The 16,358-nt window shown below is 39.7% G+C and overlaps 2 protein-coding genes across 5 annotated transcripts in view; one reads left to right on the forward strand and one right to left on the reverse strand.

Annotated features, from left to right (window-relative positions):
* The window catches only part of LOC135701176 (zinc finger protein 84-like), a 271,564-nt gene that overhangs the window by 113,049 nt on the left and 142,157 nt on the right, over positions 1-16,358 (forward strand). The window lies entirely within an intron of this gene.
* Positions 1-16,358, reverse strand: part of LOC135701164 (uncharacterized) — a 65,120-nt gene that overhangs the window by 37,138 nt on the left and 11,624 nt on the right. For 3 of the 4 annotated variants that reach the window (XM_065221901.1, XM_065221900.1, XM_065221902.1), the window contains exon 2: positions 3,908-4,071. The gene's annotated coding sequence lies outside the window, so the exon portion shown is untranslated. Of the gene's footprint in view, positions 1-3,907; positions 4,072-4,142; positions 4,163-16,358 lie in introns of those variants that run through there. The other variant, XM_065221903.1, reaches the window with a different exon arrangement.

A 16,358-nucleotide genomic window follows, 5' to 3' on the forward strand; every position in this document is an offset into this window, starting at 1 on the left:
GAATGGCAATTTCAGTGTATGTTTTGGGAACATCTGACGAGGAGAGACAATCTACAGCAGTTCCGGAACGGTATCGTCGATGATCTGCTCGGTCAGCTTATTCTCTTCCCCTTCTTGCTCATAAAGTAGAGGAACCACCAAAGAGCTTGTCTGTGTGTTTTCCGTCTAAAAACCTTTTTTTTCGGTTGTGTAATACTTGAAAAACGAAGATTTTTAGCGGTGGTCTCATTAAATTGATAAAGTTTGCGAATAGTTCTGGTTTCGTGTTTTCCCTCCGGTGTTTTAGACAACATCTATCACTGGTAGAAGTACGAGAGATTCTGGCAGACCAGAAATGTGGAGGATCTGAATCTGATTATTGTCGTTTTAAGAGCGTGAAACCGATTGATTGATTTATCTTTATTTAGGAGACTTTCAGACTGAGGCTGGTTCGCCTCCATTCGCGTGAAAACGAGCAAAAAGTGCTATAATCAGGACATACTAAAGAAAAGTTCAAAACAGACCAAGGACGATCTACGGAAGGAAATTGCCGCGAGAAGCACGGAATTACAGAACAGAAGGGAAAGTGCAAACAAATCGGTGAATCAACAAGTGGTTAGTTTTTTTGCTCAACAAGCAATGTGTTGTGGTACATAGGAGAAAATTCGGTAAGATCCTTCCATTGCATTATTTTATGATTCTTCAATATTGTACAAATATTTACACAACTACACATAGTAAATCGGAGCGTTTGGTACGGTATGTCCACGCATCCTTCCACCCCTGTAGATTCAAGAAATGTTCCCATTAATTTCCAAGAATCATCTTTGCGGCAAATACAACGCAGTAGGCATGGCCGCATTGATGTTTATATCATATCTCAGATATGCTGTAAACATCAATTAGACAAGAAAAATGATTAGACCTCATCTAACGTAATCATTTTTCAGGATGCTTTCTCGTACTGGCTGCGTTTGTATTAGATTAGATTAGATTAGATAAAGTAGAGGAACCACCAAACGCTCTTCAGAAAGGTTTCTGGTATCGTTAGTCCACGAAAAGAATTCTTCGTTAAACTTGACGTTACGAGCAATCACGATTCGCCTGTTGTTCTTGTCCCATAATCGGTAACCATTTGGTGCGTATCCGACCATCAGCAGCTCACGGCCCTTCGCGTCCAGCTTTTTTTCGATGTTAGTTCGGCACCCACACATAGGCTTGACATCCGAAAACACGTACCTTCTCAAGGCTAGGTTTCTTCCTGTACCACAGTTCAGCTGGCGTGTGACTATTTGATAGCACAGAAGTTGGGCTCCGGTTCACGAGGAAAACAGCCGTCAACACGGATTCGCACCACAACGACTTAGGCGGTTTGGATCCTATCATCATTTTACATAGGGGAAATGTTGGCTTCGGCAATATCTTAACCTATTATCGTCAGGGGGGTTAACAAAGTCCTATAGCACTTAAATTTGGCCAATAGTTGCTCTGAAACACAATGTATCCACATGCCAAAATTGAGCTCTCGAGGACGTTGTTTACCCCCCTGACGATAATAGGTTAAGGTATTGCCGAAGCCAACTTTTCCCCTACCTGCTCTATCAAAGTTCTGTTAAGTCTCTCTGCAACCCCGTTTTGCTGCGAGTAGTAAGCTACTGCAGCCCCGTAACGTAGGTAGATCACCTTTTCGTGGTACGTTATGGGATGTAAGATCTACCACCGATTTCTAGTCCTGACTACTTCAAACTAGAGGAACAGGATTTTTCAGTAATCAAAGGAACACATCTTACTTTTTATGCCTTGTTAATAGTGGTAAGTCCTCGGGTTGCGTGGACCGAGGATGATCTTGAAACAATGACAAAATGAGTTAGTTAGTCTTCATCTATGTGATACCTAATCTTCTATTCGTTGTTCCCTAGTTTGAAGTAGTTAAGACTAGGGTTCTGATGCATGGTCATTATCGGTGTCATTCCTTAATTTTGTGGCTAAGGAATCCAATTTTGACTGACAAAGGGGCGCGCCTTTGGAGGGTGTTTCAACACTCCGAAGGGTATAAATAGCGGGACCTTTCAATTAGAAACGGATCCTTGCGATAAATGTAAGAATGAAAACTGTAATCGAATACTTCATCATTTCTCAATAGTGATGGAGTAATAAGACATGCACTAAACTAAGGACACGGGATGTACTTCAATAGATCAAATTACTGGTCGCAGTAGTGTTATGTCCCGAAAAAAAAGCTACTGTTGGTTCGATCTGAATCCCCTTGGTCTTGTAGTGCTTCTTCTGATTGCCCGAGCAATAAATATTCACGCCCTTGATCTACTGTGTGCTGAAATCTTCGTTCCACAGGCTTCTGTAGACATTGCTTCAAATTCTTAAATTTTTCAAACACCTTCGATTTCTTCTTTAATAGGTACAGGAGTTGCCGAACAAGATCCTCACACTTCAGAACATGACCTCGTAGTGACGACCCTTCCTTCAATTCAAGACGAGGGATCTGCTTCCTTATCACGGCTTTGTTCCTGGCTGACTTCTTAGCAAACGGATACATCCTAAGTGCTCGTCTGACACCAAGCTCCCTAGCAGTGCCTTTGCGTTGCGGTTCATTTCATGAAACTTGACCGCTTCAGCAGCTACCGCTGGAACATCCTTCACCACTGCATCCCACACATTCGAGACTTCGTAGTACACCTGAACGCGGAATTTCCAAGTATCGTAGCCACTTCCGGAAAATTGAACAATTCCATGAACAGATACTTGTTTTTGCTTGTCGCCCATAACCTATTGAGAACCGTATTTATTGATAGCCAGGAAAGGATCAGATTTATTTTAAAACTAGTTTATTGAACGTCTGGTAAGGATGGTAAGTGATGAACAGTCCTCGTTGAACACCGATGACTTGATCGAAAACAGGAATTAAATAAGCTTCACCGTAAGATAATTTTTTTTTCACTTATTCATCTACCGTGAATTGCATTTCAAATTTGTCATTTTGTCATTTGTTGTTATGTCATTTAAATTATACTGTTTGCGCCGGGTAATTAATTTGAGTAAAACACATGTACTCCTCTCGCCTCGGTCTCGCCTACCATCTGTCTTGCCTTGGAGCTATCAGTGTTCTTTCCTTCCGGAAGGTGTAGTATGTTGCCTACACTACAGTAACAAATAATCAATTAGTAGGATCGCCGTAAGAACTCCCAGTTTTCGTCCCGCGTCGTCAACGACCGAACCCACAGCTGTCCCATTTGCTGATGGCAGAGAGTAGGGCTGGTGCTACTGATATCAAACCAGAAGCATATTCCTGCAGTCTTATGGTCATAATTTCTTCTCCTTGTGACGTTTCTCTCACCGCACCTTATTGATGCTTTCTGGTTAGGGCTCTCGGGGATGGGTCATAAATTTTCCTTCGGCTCGCTGCCAGCTACATACAGCAGCACGACCCAAGAAGGATGCGGTTAGAAGGAATGAGGAAAAGGATACCTGAGTGAATGTGTGTGTGTGTGTGCATCGGAGGAACACTGGGACAGTAAACAAGAAGATATGGCTTTTGAAATTGGGACTCGTGGTCGGCTGGCCATGGGTGGAACTCACCGTAGTTGTATGTTGTGTAACACAAGTCATTTCATGAGGCTTGCTTTTTACGAGGTGATAGCATGAGGTTTTGTTTACTTTTTCTTCACACTTTCGTCGAGTAGTGCGGGCCGGCCGGTTGCGGTTCAACCCTAGAGGAGTTGATGCTCTTTTTTTTTGGAAGAGTTTGTTGTCGTTTTTATTCACGGAAATCTTATTAATATAATGCAAAATATGCAGGAAAATGTAGAATTTTACATAAATAGAGTTTGGCGTGTACATCTTAATTTATAGTCAAGCCAATGGATAGGGTAAGTCACTCTAAAAGACAGAAATATAGTTTTCAACGACTTACCTGTAGATACTTTTAAGATTCGTCCGGATCAAATTCAACCACGTGCTAACATCAGTTTCGTCATTTCTACGTTTCCTGTGCTCTTCCATGCAGTGATGATTTTAGCGTAAATATCGCACCAAGTTTACCAATTAACACGCGTCCGAAATCATTCGATGGAATCACTGCAATGAGAAAAGTGAGACAAGTGCTCGTTATTTTTCGCTCCCCCAGTTTGAAAATTAGAGCTGTTTACGCATTGGCCGTGGTGGCACTTCAGAGCGGTGCTGCTGCTGCTGCGATGGAGCTCTATTTGATTTAATTATTTTTATGATTTAACAAGTTCAGTCAACTGATACATTTGGGGTCCCCCGCCTCTCGTTGCCTTCCTTGACCTAGGGAGGGCCATTCATACCCTAAATACTTTTGAATTCGTGAGTACGTCGTTGACGTTCTTCTCTCTCTCTCACACACTCTCCTCTATCGCTCCTTTTTTTCTTCCCTGCTATATACAGTGATTGTGTGAGTTGACCAAAGTGGATAAACACTCATTGTAATTCCGGCTCTCACGTCTCTCTAAGGTTGGAATAATTTTTCGTTGATCACCGCTGTCCGTGAGGTTTTACGAGGCAGGCAGCTGTTTCCCCGGCAACGGATGTTGTTCATTAACTGACAAAATTAGGATAATTAACGCTTCGCGCTCCCTACTGCGGGCACTTACTTACTTAACTTGCTGATGGCCGTTAATTAGAAGTCGTTCAACCGTGTGGAATTTTCTGAACGGTTTGAAATGTTTTGATTTTTTTTTTCGAGGATGGAAATTCATTGTCATATTTATGCACACCAGCAAATCTTTAAATACACTTAAGATCGGCCCAAAATAAGCTTAATGTGCCCGATTTGATACAAGTGGTCCAGTGATTTACCCAGGGGCTTAGGTCCAATAAGTGTTTCCATTCCCAGAATCAATTTCAATTTTATGTTTCCCGGGAATAGTACTATAACTAAACATCAATAACTCAATAGTCATCTCGTAAAAAAAGGAACCTTTCTAGATAAATTAAACTGATCTAGAAAAAAAAGAAGAACTAAACCTCCGGCGAAGCAGCTGGCGAGTCAGGTCAAAGTCAAATAGTGCGGAGACCCTATTGAAGAGTCTCTGTAAACCACCGATTGCGCGAAACATGCTATAATTAGTTCGCTGTATGGGCAGGCGCAGCATTGAATTATCCGTAGGTCTCTGGGTTGAACATTGATGTCATTTTGCCTAAGAAGAACAGGGCAATCGGTGCGTCCTTGCAAAATATCTGCAATTAGCAATGCCCTTGCCCCTCTCAAAAGCCAGTTTGCTTAGAAATTATTCAAAAGACTTCCAGGTACATAATCGTAGATCTTCAAAAAATCTTCAAGATATCTGATAAAGGCTTTAGCGTGATCAGGTATCAGTCTGAAAATCATCAACTGTTCAACAATTCCAATCACATCTCCCAGATATTCTCTCATCTTACCAGGTTGCTCAGAAATTATTGCAAAGACCTTCAGGTGATCAAAGATCTAAACAATTCCACTGCCTAACAATTCAAATCATATCCTCTATACGTTTTTCAAGATACCAGGTTGCTCATAAATTATTTAAAATGCCTCCAATCGATCATAGATCTTCAAAATTTCCTCACTTGAGCATGATCAGAAGATCTTCATCTGCTCAACAATTTAAATCACATTTTCATGATATTCTCAAAGATTCCAGGTTGCTCAGACATTATTTAAAACAATGCCAAGTTATAAGAGATTGCATTGAAAACCTCAGGATGTTACATTCAAAGTGTTTGTATTACGTGAAGTTTACGATTTTCACAGTTGGTTGGAAATGCTATCTAACATGAAGCTTTAGTGTGATAATTTACTAGCTAGAGAAAGGTCTGAACAGGAGAGGTTGATATTTCCGCAAGAGTACGGCAGTATGAAAATTGAATAGAAGTTGAAAATGAGCTAAGGGCCTTTAATGCGACAGTACTAGCCAAACGCATACTTCTCGCGCAACACGAGAAAAGGCGATCGATTCTCTTTCGCGAATAACCCGACTGTAAATAAATTTCCCATTCAGTGTGTTGTTTCAGGTGGAAGCTAACATAATCTTCTGTCGAACTGTGCTGCGAGCTTAGCGAGAAATTCGTTTATGTTGCCGTGGTAAACCAAAGAGAATGTCGTTGAAGAGAATCGATCAACGAGGATAGGCCCTTTTCAAACATTACGCGAGACTTTTTTACTTAACTCATACGTTAATGGATGAGGAGATGTTCTAGATTTCAGATTGATCAGGTATCATTCTAAAGGTATCCAAGTATTCCATAATCCATATTGCATCTCTCAGATTTTCTCTCATACACTCCCGATCATAAGTTTGGGGTCACCCTTTAAAAAACACGTAGAGGTTTTTTTGATCACATCGCTGCCGTTTTACGACCGAGGCCAGCTTTCCGAGGCTCAGGAATCTAGAAATAAAGATCTCAAGCGATATCGTCGAGATCATACAAGACAATGCTCAAGAATGATCTTGAACCTTGACTTGATTCGTCGTTTGCTTGTATCATCGGACCCACTAATCTCCAGTATGCGACAAAATCCTAAAAAGGAGACAGAAACGTTGTCTCAAGATGCAAAGTTCTTGTTGAACATGGACAGTCCAGAAGAAAGTGATTCGGAGATTGAGAATGAAACTTTCAAGGATTTTGAAATTTAGTTTATTTTGTAAATTTTATTTTGTTTGTTCCTTCATTTGAATGCTCCCTGTTATTGTTCTTATAAATTAAGATAGAATTAACTAACCAGATGTTTCCTAAACAAAAGAGCTTTGTAAAGGATTCTCAATTTAACTAGCTTCAACATTTTCCTAGTTTAAAATCTCTGCAAGTATCAACGATACACCGTGATTAAAGTATATAAGAGCTTAAAAAACTGATCTTAAGGTACAACTGTCAAAGAATATCCTATATCTCGGCAAATTGAAGTCATGGCAACTTGATGTCTTGAGCAAAGTTTCTTGAAATAATATTTTCTATAACTTTTTTATGTACCCCCCTATTTGTTGAAATGGAATAGTTAGGTTTCTGAAGTACAGTTGCACCTTAATAAAAATTTAAGATGATTATTCGAAAAGTTGCGGAACAGACCATTATGAAAATCGTTGGAACACGTCAAATGGCTAAAATGTACACAAACATCGGGGTTCAATTCAGTTCACGAATTTTCACTTTTAAACCACTGTGTGCTGTACTGATTGAATACTTGTTATTGTTTGTTATTATTTGTTCATGTTTTAACCCACACAGAATTAAAAAAATGTCATCGTCAATTTTCGCATGATTCCATTTTCTCTGAAGGCCGAAATATTCACCTGTAACGGTAGTTTCCTGATGTATCCTGATGATCCAATTCCTCTAAATAAAACATGCATGAATAGTCGAAACAGATAAACAGTATTCTTGGCTCTAGTCGATATTAAAATCTCATATCTTGATTCATTGGGAAAAAGATATCGCTCTTCACACCAGCAACACTGCTCCAGTAGAAGCTGCAGTGATAGCTTAGTTTTTACTAAATCTGAATTATTATTCATAAAATTTTCATGACTATTCTAAACAGAAGCAATTAAATCATGTCAGTACCTTCCGTACGAATGGCATCACTGTTTTAACGTGACACGCAGATGAGATTTGACACATCAAAGGGTTTAGACCATATCAGAAACTAGTCATTTCCCTAGAAGATGCTTGAAAGTAAGAAAGGTGGTCCTGGGCACATTATTTGACTTCCATTGATCTTGGTTTTGAAATCTAATGTGATTTGCTATGAGGCGCATGATGGGTTTTGGATTAAATCAGAAGCTGGCCATTTCCTTTGAGGTGTCCGGAACATATCCGATAGGGGTCAACATGATTCTGTGCACTATATTTGACTACCATTGATATTGCTTTTGAAATCTAATGTGATTTGATGTGTCATATGATGAGTTTTGGACAAAGTCAGAAACTGGCCACTTCTCTGGGAGTTTCCAGAACATGACTGGAAAATCCTGCAGAACAGAAGCGTCCGGATGTCTCCCTTGTGATCCTTTCGCAGCTGTGACGGCACGGTCGGCAGCAACAGCAGCAGCTATAGCGCGATAGAGCTGGAACTACACCAATGTCAACAGCAGTCGATTGTTCCGCCCACGTTTCTTAGAAAATCGAGGAACTAAATCGGTTTGTTTTGCTGAAAAAACCCCAACAACGAAACAAAACAAAACAAAATCTCGAGTGCGACAGCTGTCAAACGAGGGGGGCGACTCTATCTACGATGCAGAAAAGATTGTGTTTTGCTGTGGCTAGCTACACGCACGCTGAGTAGATAGAAGGCAGATTTATGTCGATTTTGAAGATTTCCTGCAAAAGATGAAGTACGATGCAAGTAGATGCGAGAAATGAAAGATAATTTTTCGAAGTTTGATTCGCTAGGGTGAGATTTTTTGAGCATCTAGAATTGAGATTTAGATGTGTCGCCCCCCTCGCTGTCAAACTAGTTTGGAACAGTGCTTGCCTTGATCCAAATTCAGTTCAAAATAGATCGAGAATTATACTGGTTTAAAAAAAAAAAAAACACATTTTAGAACTAGTCTAAAACAAAATATAGACCACCAGTACAAGGGCTCGGTCTGGGTCTGCTCCAAAATTTTAGACCAAACCAACCAATTGGATCGCCGCTAAAGATGCCCTTAATGAACATGAAAAAAAAAACCCAGTTGACTGCAGTTAGGTTCTGTGTAGAGAGGGTCTAGTGTAAGAGAGGAGTGGACTGGCTGGTTATGAGCCAAACGAACTGTCAAACCAGAGCCAATCAAGCAGCGCCTATCTTGATTGCATTGGCAGTGTTGCTAGAAATCACCTAGGCATAGGTTGCCAAGGCAGTTTGTTTTGAATCCGCTCCTCTCTTATACTAGACACTCTCTAGTTCTGTGGACAACACTGTATTCTGCAGTTTGACATAGTAGCCATGATGTTTGTGCTCTATTCTACGCGCCAGAAACACCAATGTTGCCTGCTGCGCAGTTGATTGAGCATAATCATAAGACATCAGTAACTTTAATCAATTATAACTTTTGTTCCTTACATTTGATCGAAAAATAGTCTTATACAAAGCTGTAGCTGAGAAAATTTCCAACAAGCACAGCTATAATTTTTTTATTTTTGCTTTTTCCATTGTAACTTTCATATAAACTTCAAATGGAACATCCAATTTGAATCAGCACGTGCAGCGAAAATTTAACATTTTGCATCAGTCTAATGTTCCATCCGTTAGCATTTAATTCCGGGAACCTAAATGAACGCCACAATCATAAGCCACCCGTTGATCAAACACTCGCATTTTGCTGTTTTATAGCATATCGTCTGTAAACAAACCCATTTACCTGGAACAGTTCCACTTACTTAAAACGGAATAATCAACTTCATTATTGATCACGATCCCCTAAAATAACACCGTTCGGTCCCCGTTCAGTATCACTGTTCAAACAACTCTCTCGCACTCGTTAATTTCAGTTTAATTTTAATCCCCTCGTCAAACACCGCGTCGATTGGTGGACGGTGAAGAAAAATAAAAACCGTCACACTCGCATTTCACACCTTCATTTGCACAATCGTCCAATGTGTTCAATATCTTCCTGCACCTCCCGGGATGCCAAATATGTTGGTTCGTACAGCAATACGGATTGTTCGCCAACCTTGGCAATCTTGTTTCTTTCTGTGTCCCCGTACGTCGTCGCCTGTGTTCCACCTTCCCATCTTACATCACCTAACCAACCGGTTACACACCACCGATATAGGCGCGTTCGCAAGGTCCCGTCACTCAGAGATGGTCATCTGCATCCCTCTCTCAGATTTTGATCCAAAGTCAAGAGAAACCAGGTGCTGCTCTCTGCCGCACACCGAGGGCACTATATAGATCCATAATCGCAAAATGTGATGCATACTGATCCTTATTCATCACGACGACACGGTGCAAGTAACAGTGGCTAGTACGCAGAACTAGACTGGCCAGTGAGATGGTGCACAAATTTACAACCATACTGCGCTTTCCATATACACATACTAAAATGGCTCCCAATTTAATAAAAAAATAATAAGGCGGCATATTATTTTCTTGTGGATCTTCGTCATTCAGCGGTGTGCGTAGGCTGGGCTGGGCTTGGTTGTGGCTGTAACTGTCGTTTAACTTTTTTTTTAAATCAATAATTAATTATTATCTTGGCGTTCAATTTAAATGCGGTGTCCAGAAAAGGTTAGGGAACTTAGGCTACGGTTTGTCTACAGTTCATATAAAATGTTATAAACGTCCCTGGTCTTCATCCGAAGTGCATTTTTTCGCCGCCTGCTGCATTCTCATTTCTCGCGCTGGAGATCTCTACTCCTCTTTTTGCAGATTTCTGCTCTTTTCTCCTCGGTTTCCTTATATGTATGTCTACCATCCTGCGCTTCCAGGGACTGTGATTATCATCGTCTTCACCTTGTTCTCCACTACTTTTGTCGACGTCGTCGTCGTCTCCGTCGTCATTGTCGTGTGCATATCGTGCGCATATTATAAATGTAAAATGTTTCCCTTTATTTCACCGCGAACCGGTAACTCACCTCTGGCAGACTGCGATTCGAGCATCATATACCACTACAATCACCATTACTACACCACAACCACTGCCGACCGCGACGCGAGAGCATGTAATTGTTTTCCCATTGTAGGTGAAATTACCTTCAACCTCCAATTACCCTGCGTCTCCACCCTTCCAGCAGCTAGTGCGTGGGCGTGGATCCAGGGAAGTGCGAGGGGGTATGTAATTACGTTCCGCAAGCGTACACATACGGAAAATTAAGTCTCCCCCAATTAACAGTGTAATAAAACTCATTGAACCCGTAAGCAGTTCTCGGCAGCAGCTTGGCTGTGTGGCTCTGCCGTAGCGCTCCAGTGGCTTCCGAGGTAGACAATTTTATAAAATGCTAATTTAAATGAGACTGTGCCCCATCCACCCATCGCTTCGGTCCCCTGGGGGAAGGAGGAATATTAAAAAACGAATCAAGCGAATGATGAGGAAAATTAATGCGACTGTATCCAATCCACAGAAGAGATGCACACCGACACAGACACAAGCAGAATGCGCGTGCAAGCTGTGATGCCTCCTAATGAATAAGCGTGAGGCAGAGGAATAACGTAGTGCGAGAGGAAGTTCTACATGGACGAAAGAAAATAATGAAGGGAAAAAAAATGAATGTATTCCCGATATTGTCAATCAATATGTGTGCACCCTCGCCGTTTTTTATAATCGTATTTTTTCATTTTGAAAAAAGAGCTAGGGCTAAGAACCTGGCTCGATTTGGACGACGAATGTTGGTTGTCGTTGTTTGGGTTGGATTTGATTTTTGTTTTGTCAGGATCATGGGGCGAGTATTGGTTCGATCGAAGACTGATGACTCTTTTTCTGTTACGATATCTTGAAGTTCTGATCTGTTTGGCCATACAAATTTCTTCTTAATTTTCCTCGCGATCAGTTTAGTTGAAATTTGTTATATTTATATATATTTTGCTAGGAAATTATCTTTTGATACATCATAATATCGGTGAAGCTACCCAGTACACGTGTATTTTTAGTTAGCTTGTGCGAGCAGTAGCACTTTGTATTCTCCTGAAATTCCTAGGGTATTTTCTTCTTCTAGCAATTTCTTTTTAGTTTTGCTCAGGGCTCCCATAAATTCTTTGAAATGCTCCTCACAATTCCCTTGGAACGCTCCTTTGAATTCTCTAAAAAATATCTCTGGAACATGATTGAAATGTGCCTTGCATTTTCGTTGGAATCATCGTCAGAATTCAATTCCCACGGAATTTTCCTCGGAATTTCCTTGAAATGCTCCTCAGTAAGAAATCCTTCGCCAATATTCTCAGAATTTTCAAAGAATGCATTTCAGAATGCCCTTTAAATTGTACTTCTTCCTTTGGACTTTTACTCACATCGAAAGTTTCCCAAGAATTCGTTTGCAGTGAAGTAACAAATTCCATATATTTATCAAGTCAGAAGTCTCCGGAAATTCGTTTCCGAGTTCCTTTGAAGTTCTCCTGGAATTATTTTCAGATTTAATTGTAATCCTCCATTTAGCATTGTCTCGACGTATTCTCCGAAAATTCCCATGGAATTATGCTCCGGAATCGAATTTCTTTCGAATCCTATTCAGGATTTACTTGGAATTCTACTCAGAATTATCTTGGGATTCAGGTTTCACATAGAATCTGCAGTTCTTCAGAACTACCTTGAAATCAGATTGCACTTGACGTTTTCCTCACAGTTCTTCCCAGAACTCCCTTGGACTGAGAAAAATTATTTTCCAATTTCATGAGCCTTGTAAATTATGCAAGGTCCTTAATCTTGACGTTTTTCAAATCTGTGATCTTGGAAAATACCTAGGAAATAGGTCTTGGTTAGATTTTGACATTGTTTTGTATCAAAAAATGTTTTCGGAAGTGTTTGACGGATATTCTTTATTACACTTCAGTTGAAAGAGTTAGCCTTTTGATAAAAACGATAATTCAAGCTGAATATTGCAGTAGGTCCTAAGTAACATTGACAGATTCTCTCCGTTGAATTATACCTAAAATAGGTCTTGAAAATTTGTCCAAGTTCAATTATTTTTAAATTCAAACCTCCTTCTGCCCTTTTCCCATCCAAAAAATTGTAAATCTCCACTAATCTCGAGACAACCGAGACATATAAGACAGTAATACTCGGCTCTGTAAAGTTTATTCGATTGAGCCTGTACAAATAAAGTAATTATGCACAATTTCAAAAAGATTATTAAAATTTAAAATTTATGAAAAATTTCCATATTCCAGAACCTAAAAAAAAGCAATTCAAGCCTTTGAATTTTTAAAAATTATAAATCCACTCATGATCTAAAGACTGTACTCGAAATGAATGCAACAGACACAAATGATCACCAAAAATTCATTGTAAGTCGAATATTTTTGAAACTCTCACGGAATAAATAAACACATATTAGCTATGTTTTTGCAAAGTTGGTTTATTCAATCTCTTCTAGGCTAAATTCCCGCACCTTGGACTTAACGCTATCCATCAAATCCTGTGCAACACTTGCAGCATCATTCTTACAAACTTTCATCCAATCTTTCTCTAAATCCTTGTTGTTGAAGACCTTCCCTGTTTTCAGAGGTTGCCCTTCACAATCGCCCAAAATGTTTCTATTGGGTGAAATTCTGGCGAGTTTGACGGATTTGTCTCCTTCGGCACAAAAACAACATCGTTGGCTACGTACCACTCCATCACCGAGTGTCACCTTCGTGGGTCCGGAGGAAGGACAGCAGGCGCTTCTGGAGGCAACCTGATTTATATATTTGGCCGTTGATGGTGCCGGTCGTTATGTACGGCTTGCTGAATTTGCCGCACCCACAGATCGCCTGCCACACCAACTGCTTTTTGGCAAATTTGTCGACGTTCTGGAACTTCTCCGGGACATCCAGGCGGGACTTGCCGACGGAAAACTCCTGGCCGGGGATCTACTTGGCGTTTGCTTTAAAGTACGTCTCGTCGACCATTACGATAGATTTTGGCTGCACCAACCACTCGCGGTACCACTTCCTGGCGCGGGATTTGGCCACCGTATCGGTTAGGCGCCTTCCTTGCCTTGAAGACATGAAGTCCGGCCCGCTTCATTGTCTGCTGGACGAATCAGACGGAAGAATTGACCCTCTTGGCCACGTCCCGAATCGAAAGGTTCGGATTCCGCTTGAAGTAATCTCTCACCTTCCTTGCGTCCACGGGGTCGGTCCCTGCCAGCTTGGTCGTCTGGGTTTCCTTGAACAATTTTACCACACGGGACACGCTCGAATAGTCGATTCCAAACTGTTTCGCGTTCCACCTGTGGGACTGGTCTGGATTTTCCACGACCGCTCCCATAATTTTTTGTCGAAGCACTTCTTGCTTGGACGCCATCTCGATAACCACTTGATTGACATATTGTGACGAGATTTTGCACATGTTAACATTACACTCTAAACTAGTTTTAATCAAAATTTCATCAATTTTTACCCATGAAATAAAAAGTTATACAGTAAAGAAAGTGTTGCATTTTTTTTTCGAGTACAATCTTTATTAAGTTCAATGCGTGAAATGTTATTTAAGTATTTAAATATTTAAAACCCTTAATTCTCTGAGAATTCCAGGTGTTTCCAGGAAAAATAAAATTCCTTGAGGATTCTCGGTTTTCCACTTTTTTTTTCCTTGTAGCAGACACCATGAATTTCAAACCAGCAAATTTTCGTCCCAAGTGTTAAGAAATAATTTTCCGTAATTTGGCCTAATGACCAAGGAATCAAAATTATCTCCAAATGACAAAATGACAAGCGAACAACGAACCGAATGATAATGCTATGTCAGAAGTGGAAAGCAATAATGATATAATCTTCTTCATTTTTTTTTTTCATGACAGGCAGCCCGTGAGACGCCGCTCACTCGGGGCGGTAGAAGGACACGAGCAAATTATTGGCAAGCTGCTTCACGAAGTAAAGCCGAAGGTGATACACGTGTGTTAATGGGAATGTTTTTGTTTTGTCTTTTCTCGATTCCGATCAAGCTATGTCCTCAACCATGTATATTACAACAAAGCAGGCAATCAATATATCATTATCCTTCTACCACTCCGATCGAGCTATGTTACGAGCGAGTTTGTCATGGTAGTCTTAGCAACCGTTTTGTCTGTATCGTTGGTTGCTTTATGTGTTTGGATTCGTTGATAATGACCATTCGGCCTAGTGACCATTTGGTCTTCTGACCTTAATAACCCAGCATCCGCCCTGAGCATTTAATATAACCTGTTTGATATATCTCATGATATGTCCTGGTATAAGTTAAAGGTACGGACCATTTTCCCGAAACACCAGGAACATGTTCTGATGTGGTCGATGGGTCCTAGGTACTCAATGTGAGCACCAGTTATCATGTTTTTAAAGTTCCTCATATAATTGAAGCTCTACCATATCGAGTTATTGAATCAAAATAAAACTACATAGATCAACGACCAAAGGAGGCATTGACTTTTAAAAATATTGACTTATGGAGAGTAAGATACATGGGGAAAATATAAGGACCGCAGAATCCATCGAGTTATAGAATATCGAGTTGTGAAGAGTTGACTGTATTTACAACAAAAGATCTACTAATGTATGATGTTTATCCATCTGATACTTATTCGTCATAGCAACTTTGTACATGGATAGGTTTTAAATAAAGGAGTGTAATATTTTGAATAAACTAGTCAAGTCAAAACAAATCTAGTTCCAGGACTGATACAAATTTCCGATTTATCGCAGATATTACAAATTGTTAGACACCAAAATTTACAAAAACTAAAAGTTTTAAAAACATGTTCAGGATTCCCAGTGCATCATAACAGTCCCATTATTCGATCGATTGTCAACAAGTACCATCACTTTACAATATACACGCAAAGTGTCCTACTTTATTCAGAAAATGTCGTGAAAAATTCCAAAACTATGTTGTCCCATCCATCCAAATCCAACCAACATCTTTAAGAGCATTTTTCTCAGCTTGCTGTTTTCACGAATGAGCCAACTATGCTGAAAAGGGCAGTCAAAGCTTCTTATGTTCCAGAATCTAGGAAAGTTCTGAATGTCCTGGATATGAGTCTGAGAACTCAACATTGAAATTTTTTACATTCATTTCGTGCATTCATTTACATTCAATTGCCTCTAACTTTTTTCATCAACAGAATTCCGCAAAATGATAAATGAAGCTTGATATTAGCTACAACTCTGGTAACTAAATCTGTATCTCTTATGCATGATGAACCAGGGCGATCAGAACACTTCATTGCTTTTTAGTGAATGTAAAATACATTCACTGAAAAACAATAACTAGTTCTGCCAACTCTAGTTCGACATGTATAAAAGATACGGATTTGAGTAATTCAAAACAGTTGTAGCTGATATCAAAACCTACAAAAAATCCGTACATTATTTTACGGAATTCTGTTGATGAAAAAATTAAGAGGCAAATTAATGTAAATGAATGCACAAAATTACCGGAAAAGATTTTTCATGCTCTAAAAATCTAAAAAAAAAACTTTCCTAATCTTGGAAATTTTTCTTAATTCAGAAAATAGATCTTTTCTAGGTATGAGATATTAAATTAAAAAAAAAAAACACTTCAAGGTATCATTTTTTTCTGTGGTCTCGATAAGTTTTCTGTGTTTGAATCAACTTTGACCTTTATTTTAAAGAACTAGTTGTTTTTAGAATTGTCTCAATAATTTTCTTAGAAACAACTAAAAACAAATCACGGTGTTCATATTAGGTATTTCCTTACAATTTGCTCCATAATACTCTAGTAATTCTCTAATGAGCACTCTTTGATTCACCCTGC

The sequence above is a fragment of the Ochlerotatus camptorhynchus genome, unplaced genomic scaffold (assembly GCF_037179485.1).
Source record: "Ochlerotatus camptorhynchus isolate MF236.1 unplaced genomic scaffold, CSIRO-AGI_Acam_v1.1 ptg000150l, whole genome shotgun sequence".
Classification (NCBI taxonomy): Eukaryota; Metazoa; Arthropoda; class Insecta; order Diptera; family Culicidae; genus Ochlerotatus; species Ochlerotatus camptorhynchus.